The following is an 11979-nucleotide window of genomic DNA, read 5'->3' on the forward strand; positions in this document are numbered from 1 at the left end:
GTGTGTATCGTTGCATTATGACAGGAAGCTAATATGGGATGAGCCACGATTTATTGCCAAAAGTCTTCCTTAGAGACAACCAGTAAAAAAGAGGGATGTTAGAGCTCTAATGAAGTAAAGGCTTGCTGTAGCCAGTGGGTAAGGTTCAGATGACACAGATGGAAGTAACGGATGGTGTCATGACAGAACACTGGAGAGGCTTTCTGCCAGAAGTTGAACAACAATGAATATTTAATTCAAAGCCTAAAAGTTTTCCTCTTTTTTCATAGTAGATATATGATTTGCTTGTTTTCAGCTGGCAATGGACAGGTTCTATGCTGGTTGCTTTCTGAAAAGGTAATGGCTTTGAGATAAGCTGAAAGGCTATGAAAATTCATTCCATTACCACAGCTGCCCAGGCAGGGCTCACAGCCAGCCTCTCTCCAAGGAATACTCATTTTTCTGCTCAAAGAAAACCTAACACTTTAAATAGAAGGAACAGGTCTCTGTTCCCACATTGGAACTCGGGTACCAGGTAAAGATTGATTTCAAATTAGACAGGAAAAACAGGAGCCACGTTGCTGTCAAGGTTGGGTGGTCCCTGCTGGCAGGTTCTGGAAGCACAGTGCCAGGTGACTTCCCTTCCCTGCATGAGAATGCAGAACACAAGCATGGCCCCTTAGTTTTCATGACCACTTTGTGACTGTCTCCACTCACAGCCTTCTTCTGTGGTGTTTATGAATGCTTTTGCTCAAAACATGATAGTGCATCTCTTTCAAACTTCACGAATATGTGCATATTTGGCATTCATTTATAATAAAATATGCAATGTATCTAGAGCAATATCAAAACATTACATTAAAGAGACTCCCTGGAACTGATGGGTTCTGTGAGTGACATAAAGACTTGCATGTCAATCAATGTGGGAATTCCCACCCACCCCCAAAGTGAACTCCTGTTTGCATTTGGGAAGTTACCATATTGTATGATAGAGCGATTGTATTTGAAGCACTTCTGTTTTTAGCATACAATTATCTGAAAATAATCAGTTCAACATATGCAAAGCAAATGTAGTAGGAAAATACAATGCAATCCACTAATCAAGAAACAAACACAGGTTCAGACACTAGTGGCTCATAGCTGAATTCTAACTACTCAGGAAGTTGAGATCTGAGGATTACATTTCAAAGCCAGCTCAGCCAGAAAAGTCTGTGAGACTCTTATTTTTAATTAAACACAAAAATATGGAAGTGGAGCTTACTATCCAAGAGCAAAAAAGCTAAGAGGCCATGCTCAGGCCCTGAGATTAAGCCCCAGTTCTGGCACAGAAAAACAAAAATTTTTTAAAGAAACAAATATATTGTTAACATAATTCTTAGAATATTGTCATGAATATATAAACATAAGTTTGTAGTAATGTGTAAGTTACTATAAGTATCTAGAACATGAGTGTGTTTCTTTACTATACACAATTAAAGATATTCTTCAGCTTTAAATTTTACATAGATAAACAATGTGAATAACTGAAGAATGTTTTTATTTAAATGTACAGAGCTAAATTTTATTTTCAGAAGTATAAATCAACTTGATAATTAATCTAGAAATACACTTTACCGTGCCATTGCAATAAACTTCTGGATCTTCAATTTGCAATTCTAATTCTACATAATTTTTAAAATTGTTAGTATAAGTATAAAATTGACATATGACATGGTATTTAACTGTTCTTTAAGTGATACAGGGACTATAGTTTTTAAATTATAATGACTGAGTATGAATATGCTGATACTAATGTCAATTATCATGATTATCTATTATCTAATTATATAAACATTTAACACTAATATATAGTTTCATATTAGTGATACTCTCCCTCAGATATAAGGTCTTTTGCTGGTCCCCTATTGAGGTGACTGGTTTTAAACAATATGTCAAGTCAACATCAGGATTATGATGTTTATTTTCATTTTTTCTTTTCTTGTTTGTTTTTGTCTGTTGTGAGGCCTGAACACGGGCCCTGGATGCTGTCCCTAACTCTTCAGCTCAAGGCTAGTGCTCTACCACTTGAGCCACAGCAACACTTCTGGCTTTTTCTGCTTATGTGGTGCTGAGGAATGGAACCCAGGGCCTCATGCATGCAAGGCAAGCACTCCGCCACTGAGCCACCTTCCCAGCCCCTTTTTCTTTGCTTTTTCTTTGCTTTTTTGCTTCTTTTGTAGATTTTGAGACTTCAACTCAGGGCCTGGGCTGAACTCTTTTCAACTCTCTTTTAATTCTCCCAGAGCTGTTTTGTTTAACTAGAACTCTACCACTTTGAGCATGGCTTCACTTCCGGTTTTCTGGTGATTTATTGAGATAAGAGTCTCGTGTACTTTCCTGCCCAGGCTAGCTTTAAACTTGGATCTTCAGATGTCAGCCTCCTGAGTACAGATGTGAGCCATCAGTGCCTAGCTGCTTTCCATTTTAAAATTGTGCTTGATGACTTTATAGCTGGGTTGGGGTTTTTTTTGAGATTTAAAATATTTATTTGGTTCACTCTGTCACTTTTACATTTTAACTTTAGCTTTTGCAAGCATTTCAATAAAGTTTTCTCAAATCACATTTTCATTTAATTTATAACATGCTAGCATTCAGAGTCTTCATCCAGAATTAATTTTGGAATTAAAGATGTGAGTAGTAAGCATAGTCTTTCACCAATGAATTCTCTTGATAAAATGTTTATATAGTAATGCACTATTTTATCCTTTTGCTGGAAATGTTAAAATTATCACATGGGTTTTCTTCATATACATCTGTTCTTAATTTCTACTGCAATAAATATTTGAGTGATGTTTCTAAGTATTATATTTCTAATCCTTTTTAAAAGGAATTTTTCTTTGGGACAATTTAGTTTTTGAGCCTTCCCAGACATTGTTACCTATTTATTCCTCCAGGGAAAGTATATAAGTAGAGAACAAGGAGATGATGATGCAATTCATGTCTTCAGGGTTGAGATTCCCTGCTCGGTCCACAGTTGATTACTGTAGACAGACTACAGAAAGGGTAACAGTCACAGATTCTTCCTGGAAGAATTCAGAGGGCACTACCCTTTCTTCCACTTTAATTTTAGATCCATAATCCCCATTTCAGACCTTTGTTTATTGGCAATAATTAGTATACATCTAGGATAATCTTAGCAGATGAACAGAATAGCTCAAGAGCTATGTATATCTGACCATATAAGATAACACTAAGCAAAGTGAACTTCATTTCAGACCTTTGACTGCCAGAACTCTAAGATAATAAATTTGAGTTCTTCTAATCTCCTGGGTGTTCATAAGTTTACTGGAACAGCAAAAAAGAAATGAATGAAATCACATGGCTTTTCCATGAAAAGACACTGCTAAAAGAATAAATTCTTTGTAAGACTTAGGAAGAAAGAAATAGTAAAGACATAGGGAGAAATATACATTTTCAATATCAGGAATGAAAAACGATGATATAGTTCAAGAAAGTATAAAGTGTCATGAATGAATTCCTGTCAATCAGTAAGATAGAAGGGACATCACCTTATAAAAACCCAGCATTCCAGAAATGAATCAAAATGGCAAATCATAGTATTTCTATTCCTAATACAAAAATTCAAACTTTTAATTGCAAACTATACTACATGTTGAGGAGATGCCACAGGAATGATGGAGTGAGCCCTTCCGAACATTTGCCCTTTGATACAACCAATAGAAAATTGTCAGAATTACCTTTTACACATCTCTGGAAATTAATCAAAGGCTTGCAGCAAACAGGAGAGCATTTAATCAAGAAAAATGGCTGATTCTTGGTAAGTACATTGACCTTTCTGCTGTTGCGGTTCCCTGATCCTGAGCTTCACAGAAAGGCTAATGAATAATAGGCTACAGTACTCTTACCAAGAGGAGCAGGAGGGGAGCTGGAGCTATTGAAAACTGCCTTGGCTAGGGATTATTATTTGACCTGCCTGGTGGTTTCAAACAGCATTCACTTGAAAGATTTATTTCAAATCACTCAAAATCATCCAGGTGCAAAAAAAAAGCCTTCATCCGGGGGGGCCATTTGTGAAATGTTTTAATGCCACAGCAACCTGAGCAATTAGCAAAAGTAATCATCTACCTAAAAATTTCAAATGGAAAAGCTAAGAAATAAGAAAACTTTAACAGCTCTGAAAGATGCACCGCTTTTCCTGGGTTCAGGAAACAACTGAGGAGGAACTTGCTAGTTGACTGTCATGTCCGCTAAGAACTTTCTTCAGTTTCCATTGGTAAGAGTATTATAGTTGACAGAGCCTAACTAAACTGTGTCTCTATTATTTGGGATATTTTTATTATCTTTAAGGAGTTGTGCAAAGGAGTTGCCATCCAACAAAGTATTTTATGAACACAGTGCATCTTGATCAATGCACCCTTTCAACGTTCTCAGCCACCCCCTCAACCCACCCTTTCCCTTACTTAGTTATGTATTGAATTTTCTGCCATGTAACAAAACAATTTATGTGTACAATGCATCATGATTTGTGTATCACCATTTCAACACTGCCCCTCTTTGACTCACCCCTTCCCTTATATTTCTCAATTCTGTGGATAGATCCAATGAGTTTTTGCCTGCATTCCCCCCTCTTCCCATTTCATCCTGCTATCCCTCTCCCCTTTGCCCTACCTTACCCTCTTGTAAGTACCCATTTCCTGGTATTTTGTTGGGCGTTGACTTAATCTTTTTAAAGAATTATACTATTTGTACTCTACATAGAGTCTATTACACTTGTTAATTCATTTATAACCCCTTTCTTATCATAAATTGTGTCTCTTAAGATAGAATTTAGCAAGAATGCACCATATACCAGCATCTTCTTATCCTCTACAACTCAATCAGACACCAGAACTGTTTCAAATACCTATGTCTATATTGTTGTCTTGAGGAATAATTTAACTTCTTTGGTGATAAAGTTAGTACTTTTTTGAGAATGTGAAATAATCACATTATGATCCAAGTCAGGTCTTGGCTTTAATAATGCATTTTGCTGCAATATCAATATTTCCTGAACTTTAAACCATGTGCTGATGGCTCAAGCCTATAATTCTAATTACTCAGAAGACAGACATGGGTATTATGGTTCAAAGCCAGCCATGGCAGAAATGTCTGATTTTTTTTTTTTGGTTGTGGGGCTTGAACTCTGGGATTTTGGGTACTCTCCCTCAGCTATTCAGCTCAAGGCTACCACTTGAGTCACAGCACCACTTCTGGTTTTCTGGTGGTTAATTGGAGATAATAATAATAAATGCTGAAACTTTAATGCTTTCATATAAAGTAATTAATTCAGTCACTAGAAGACTCTATAGCCATTGGTCTTCCCAAGCCCCCTTCAGGTCCCAATCAAACATTTAACTTAGTTGCATCTTAGCAACCAGTGCTGAAGGAATTTCAACAAGTGCAAACACATCAAATAAGTAACAACTGACATTCAGTAACATAACCTCCAAGTTCACTGACTAAAGAGCCTAATAAATACCAAGTGATGGAAGCAAGGAAATAAAGAATAAAATTAATGCAATTGAAAATTGTAAGGTACAAATTACTAATATTGAGAATGAAACAATGGACATTACAAACTACTCACCCTGAAAATATCAATGTGATAAAAATAGTAAAGATACCCAGGAGGTTAAGATCTGAGGATCATGGTTCAAAACCAAGCTGGGCAGGAAACTCCATGAGACTTTTATCTCAGACTAACCACCAGAAAACTGGAAGTGGAACAGTGGCTCAAGTGGTAGAGTGCTAACCATAAACAACAACAATCCCTCAGGAACAGTGCCCATGTCCTGAGTTCAAGCACCAGGACCAGTACACACACACACACACACACACACACACACACACACACACATGCACACACACACACACACACACACACCACACACACACACACACACACACACACACACACACACACAGACAGAACCACCTTTGAAGACCCTTTGTTGAATTACTCAGAAGGGGCCTGAAGTGGTAGCTCCAATGTCATAGTACATTTCTTTTGTTTGTGCCAGTAGTGGGGCTTAAACTCAGGGTCTTGTGCTTTCTTGGCTTCTGTTGTTCAAGACTGACACTCAGCATTTGAGTCTCATCCTCAGTTACAGGCTTTCTGCAGAATAATTGGAGTGTCACAAACTTTTCTACCTGGCCTGACTTTGAACCACAGTAGCCAGATTTATCGGCATGAGCCACCAGCACCTGTCTGTAAAGTGGTTTCCTACCTTGCATGAAGCTGTGGCTCTGACTGCTAGTACTGTTCCATTTCCAGGAGCTCTAAGGGCTTTCTTGAGTTCCTGCTTATGTAATATTTGTTGCTGGTCAACAAAGCAGTGAAATTGGAGTTGTGAGGGTATTTATGTATGTGTTCCTGTTTCTTGACTTTACCATGGTATTATGGACTCTAGGAAAAAGTTAAGATACTTGTGTTCACCTAGTAGACTGTTTATTCTTCTAAAAATAACAAACATAGCTGGGTGCCTGTGGCTTATACCTGTAATCCTAGCTACTCAGGAGGCTTAGATCTGAGGATCACAGTTCAAAACTAGCCCAGGCAGAAAATTCTGTGATACTCAATTAACCACTAAAAAAGCCAGAGGTAGAGCTGTGGCTCAGGTAGTAAAGCTCTAGCCTCGAGTAAAAGAGTTTAGGGACAGCATAAAAGCTCTGAGTTCAAGCTATAAGATTGGCACATTAAAAACCAGATAAGATGATGTTAAGTGAAATGAACCTCAAGATAGGGACACAAGTGGTTTTTTTCTTTCTTGCTATTGTTCCTAACTTTTTATCATGTACCATGTGATTTTTTTTTTTGTTTCTTTGTATGTTCCTCCCCCATGGTATAACCCGTTTTTCACTGTATTTGATGTGGGTGCCCTGCATTCTTGTATATACACTTCTCTAGCTTGAGGAAGGGAAGGGAGAAAACAAAATGCTTAAATAGGGATACAGGTTGACCTGCTGTAACAATGAGATATACAAGATACTATGTTGAAAAACAAAGTTTACAATTTAGGGGGGGAAGAGGGGAAGGGAAGGGAGTGTAGTTATGGAGGTGAGAGGGAAGAGAGGTTAGAGGAAAAACAGAGGAGGAGGTAACAATGCTTGATAGGAAATGTACTCATTTCCTTGCTCATGTAATTGTAATCCCTCTGTATAGTATTTTTACAATAAAAAACGTATTTAAAAAAAATAAGTGAAACAGATACCAGAACGGCTTTGTGTGTGTGTGTGTGTGTGTGTGTGTGTGTGTGTGTGTGTGTGTGTGGTACCTGAGCTTTTTCACTCAAGGATGCCACTCTATCACTTGAGTCCCATCTCCATTTACAGCTTTTTGGTGGTCAATTGGAGATAAAAGTCTCAAGGACACTCCTGCCTGGGCTGGCTTTGAACTTTTGATCCTCAGATCTCAGCTTCCTGAGTAGCTAAGATCACTGGTTTGTGATCCACCGGTGCCTGTCCAGATCTTTGTCTCTTGTTACTTTGTCCCCTTTTTTATTTTGGTAGGTCATGGGGCTTGAACTCTGGGCCTGGGCACTGTCCCTCAGCTCTTCAGATCAAAGGTAGCACTCTAACACTTGAGCCACAGCGCCACTTCGAGATTTCTGAGTGGTTCATTGGAGATGAGTGTCTCACAGACTTTCCTGCCCCGGCTGGATTTGAATGACCATCCTCAGATCTCAGCCTCCTGAGTAGCTACAGGCATGATTACAGGCATGAGCTACCAATGCCCGGCTACCTGATCCTTTCTTTTATTGTGATTTGAACTCAAGACCTTGAAGTTTAATCAGCTTACCAACTCCTGCCTGAGCTACTCCTGTAGCCCTCCTGTGGGCTGAAAATATTTGAGTCAGGATTTCTGTGCTGGTTCACTTTGAGCTCCAATCCTCCAAGGTCTCAGTCCTCTGAATAGCTAGGACTATAGATAGGCAGGAGCCACACACTTGTGCTCCATTAGGCTTTTGAACTAACTCCCAGGCCAACATTTGTACTCACGGGGAAAACAAAATTCAGAGTACATGTGATCATCTCTCAGGCGTATCAGCTTATTAAGTTTGCTGGAAAAATGTAATAGGAACTTTATTAGAAACCATAGATAATGTCCTCAACTCCCCAAAACATAATATCTGTGATGCTTGCTCCAAGTAGGAGCAGAGGGACCCTTCTCTCCAGGCATCCTAAGGCTGCACAGGACACCTTCCAGGTCAGTATTGTTTGTGGTGATATCCACTTCTCTCCTTCTCCACTTCCTTGTCAGGAAAAAAGGAAACTCAGGACAATGTCTGTTACTATGTTACCCAGCTGACATGACCTGTCATAATTCCTTCCTTCTTCATCTCTGTCCCTTTGGACACCCCTCCAACCTCTCACCCTCCACAGGAACCATATACAAGAGTTAATCAGCCGAAAATGACATCCTTAAAGCAAGATTAAACACAACTCCATACTTTCTTCCTAGGCTATTGATGCTGCTCTATTCTCTAGGAGGACTCACGTTATTTGGAGATCTGATTCCTGCAGCAGCAGCAGCAGCAGCAGGAACTGAAGCACTTGGTGATCCTCCTATTCAGCTTCTTCCAGCCAAAGCTGGCTACATGTGCTGCGGCTGTGGTTTCTGCTGCTGCTGGATCCAGGGAAGGAGGCTTGTTGCCCTTTGTCTGCTCCTATGTGCCTCTCATGCAGAGGATGCAGAGGGCAGATGCAGACCAGACGTGGCGGTCCATTTCCTGCCACCCTCCTGCCTCCCGTGCTAGGGGAGGGGCAGGCAGGTGGCAGGATGACAAGCAAGAGCACTTGCTGTCTTCGGTGAAGCAGTGTAGAAGGACGGATTGCAGGAGAAGGGCAGGGGGAGGCCCAGGAAGCAGGGCCTCGCCTTCCGGGTGAGGGGACGCCCCAGGTCCCCCTGGGGCCGCAGGCATTCAAGGTCCTGCCTGACAGGGCTGCCCGCACCTCCCCTGGGTTGTAGTCCAGGTGGCACCTTATGTCCAGGGTGGTGGGGTCCGGCTGTTTTGGGGGACTCGTGCTAGGACTTGGTGATGCTGGCCTGGGCTGGGGGTGCCTGGGCACTTACCCCAGCGAGGGCCTCTGCTCAGGAGCAGCAATCATGAAGTAAGCAGAGAAGCTTCCTATCTCTTCGGAGAAGGGTTTCCCAATCCTGCGCCTGTGGCTCAGGACCTGCCTCGTCAAAGAGTCCCCCCCGCTGGCTCTCCCCTCTATGCGGCCCCTGGTCCACCCAGCCTACTGCGCAGCACCACGCCCAGGCTCCAAATGTCCACCTGGGCGCCATCATATGTTTGGTGCTGAAGGTCTGGGGTCCCAAAGGCTAAAGCGCCGCACTCACCGTCGGGCTCCTCCCGGGTGTGAACCTCGTGCTGAGCCCGAGTCGCAGGCTGGGCATCACCCCTGGTACCCAGCAGGATGGTCTCCGGCCTCAGACCCCGTGGCGATGGCACTCTCGTGGCAGGGGCGCTCACGATGGGCCTCGAGAGAGGTCGGCCTCCCCCCACCCCACTCTGCCTCCCTCATGAATTGTCCACCAGGTCTCCCCCGCCTGGCCTCTCCACCTCCTGTGGCCACGCCCCTCTTTCCATCACCTGAAACAGTGCTCCACGGACTCCATATGTCCACTTCACCGGTGAAGAAGGGCTCTTTTCTCTAGGACTTCCACAGCCACCACGGTGTCCATGCAGAGGTGCTCTGCCAATATGACCTGGCCAAAGCCCCCCATACCGATGGTCCTCAGGACCTGTACTGAGCCATGGGTGCCTCCTCGGAGGAGGAACTGGCCCCAAGGCCAACACAAGGCCCTGCAACACCCTCTTCTGACTTTCACTAACCATTGTAGGAAGCCTCACTAACAATGCTAAGAAAAATTAATTTAATTAATAACTATAAAATATAATGTATAATAATATACCAATATATGCTGAAAACAAATATATAAATATAAAATAGTATATAAATATAATAAAGAGCATAATGATACATATAAGAAAGTAATATAAAATATATAAATATGAGATATAAATATGTAAACTAATAAAGAAGCCATCAAGATAAAAAAGTAAAAGCAGGAAGAAAAGAAAAACTTAGAAAAAACAATAAGTAAAACAAAAAAGCAGGGTAAATAAGCTAAGGTGAAGAAAACCCAAATGCCAAATTGATTAACCAAAATCACAAACCTCCAAACCAAATCTGAAATCCTGACAATATATATGGATCCAACAGGTTACCAACCAAGAGCTTCCTTCTACTCGTATTGTTTGTGATTCCATCATGGTGGCTTCTGTGAAGTCACAGCCACAAAGGGCTCGATTCCAGCCAGGTGTCACCTGCTTATCTTATTTCATTTGTGTGCCTGTAACTGGGGCTTGAACTCAGGGCCTGGGCACTGTTCCTGAGCTTTTTCACTTGAAGTTGACACTCTACCAGTTCAACCACAGTTTCACTCCTATCTTTTAGGTGATTAATTGGAAAGAAAGTCACAAGGTCTTTTCTGCCTGGGCTGGCTTCATACCACCAATCGTCAGCTCTCAGCTCTCTGACTACTTGAGATTATAGGCATGAACCACCAGCCACACCTAAAGCACAATTTTAACAATTAAAAAGTTATTCACATGTTCCTTAGTTCTGTCATGTAGCATAAATTCAGTATTTTTATTGATTACAGTTTGATCTGGGGGCCATTGCTCTTATGGAGTTCTAGCTGATTGGCAAGACATTTGATGTTTATGAAGCTTGAAGGTTGACCTAAACTAGGCAAGGAGGTCACAAGCCTTGGAGCTATTTCATGAGGCATCTGTCAGTAATTGGTTCTCCCTGAGGATGGGTGCTGTGCACAATACCAGGTTCCTAACAATACCCTTGTGATAACTCTCTTGCATGATGTAGGGGATTTGGTATGGAGCATCTTCATCCAGTACTTACAGTGCTCCTATACTGAGTTTTATTCACATTTCCTCCTCTCTCCTTGCCTTGAAAAATCTCTCCAGGGCATGCTAGAGCTGTAAGTTCCTTTGTTAAGACTTGGTCCTGGGAGGCCTAAGTGAGCTGCTCTCATACTCCATGGGTATGAGGATGCTCATACTGGACATGGTGGATGTTTCTGATCAGGGGAACAAATGGGCTCAGCATTATGGAAGTTGTTTTTAGAGTAGACTATATTGAGATAGCTCAAAGCCCCCCTCAGTGCTCTGTAGACTGAAAGGCCCATGGTCCCTATGCCATTGGTGATCAGTGACTGGACCTATCGGATACCGACATGGGCTAGAAAGAAGCATCCATTATCTCTGAAGATCTATTTGAGTGAAGCTGAAAGAGAAAAGCCACAGTAAGGGACTTCTCCTGCATACTGATCTTTGCTAGAGCACTGAGAGGCCCCCTGCCCTCTGCCATACTGAAGGTCCCAAAGCCCCAGAATCAGTTCCCAACCTCCTTCCACAACAATGACCTGAACAAATAAGGCCTTCCTGAAAGCAGTCAGGTTGATCATGTCACCATAAATGAAGCATTCAGAAATGCTTAAGGCTCTTTGATGTAAGGTTTTCCCACCTCAGTCCTTAGGAAACAGGGCTAGGGCATGAATCTCATTATGTGTTGGTCAAGGGATTGAGGCTGTTCACCAGAGAAGATGGCAGACTTGGAAGGCCTTCATTACAAATGCAGAGTGCTCAAAGGAGTGGAAGGAAGGCTGGGCAGCCACCCAGGACCACCATTATCCAGGGTTTATTCTCTCTTACCAAGGACTCTGATTTTGAAACTGGAGCTACAGGCTCCCAGGAATCTCTCTGGACCAAACCACATGCTCCTATCCTGTTACCTGTTCCTACGGGTTTCTTCTCAGTCAGTCCCTACTGCACCATGACAGAAGAGCTTGTATTAACATCTGCCTTAGATGGGGTCTAAATTGGATTATATCACTATCTGGGGGTTCTTTTCAGTTAACCGGCTGCCTTCATA

At 41.8% G+C, this 11979-nt stretch overlaps 1 long non-coding RNA gene across 3 annotated transcripts in view; it reads right to left on the reverse strand.

Moving 5' to 3' along the window:
- LOC138810027 (uncharacterized) overlaps window positions 1-11920 on the reverse strand; it is a 61450-nt gene extending 49530 nt beyond the window's left edge. Inside the window, exons 1-3 of one of the 3 annotated variants that reach the window (XR_011366995.1) lie at window positions 11840-11920; window positions 8516-9730; window positions 8130-8270 (exon numbers count right to left, since the gene is read on the reverse strand). This is a non-coding gene — a long non-coding RNA (uncharacterized lncRNA). Of the gene's footprint in view, window positions 1-8129; window positions 8271-8515; window positions 9731-10202; window positions 10286-11839 lie in introns of those variants that run through there. The other 2 variants (XR_011366993.1, XR_011366994.1) reach the window with 2 other exon arrangements.
- Window positions 11921-11979: the final 59 nt, after the last annotated feature.

This window comes from Dipodomys merriami, unplaced genomic scaffold, assembly GCF_024711535.1.
Source record: "Dipodomys merriami isolate MVZ:Mamm:240054 unplaced genomic scaffold, mDipMer1.0.p SCAF_5, whole genome shotgun sequence".
Lineage (NCBI taxonomy): Eukaryota > Metazoa > Chordata > Mammalia > Rodentia > Heteromyidae > Dipodomys > Dipodomys merriami.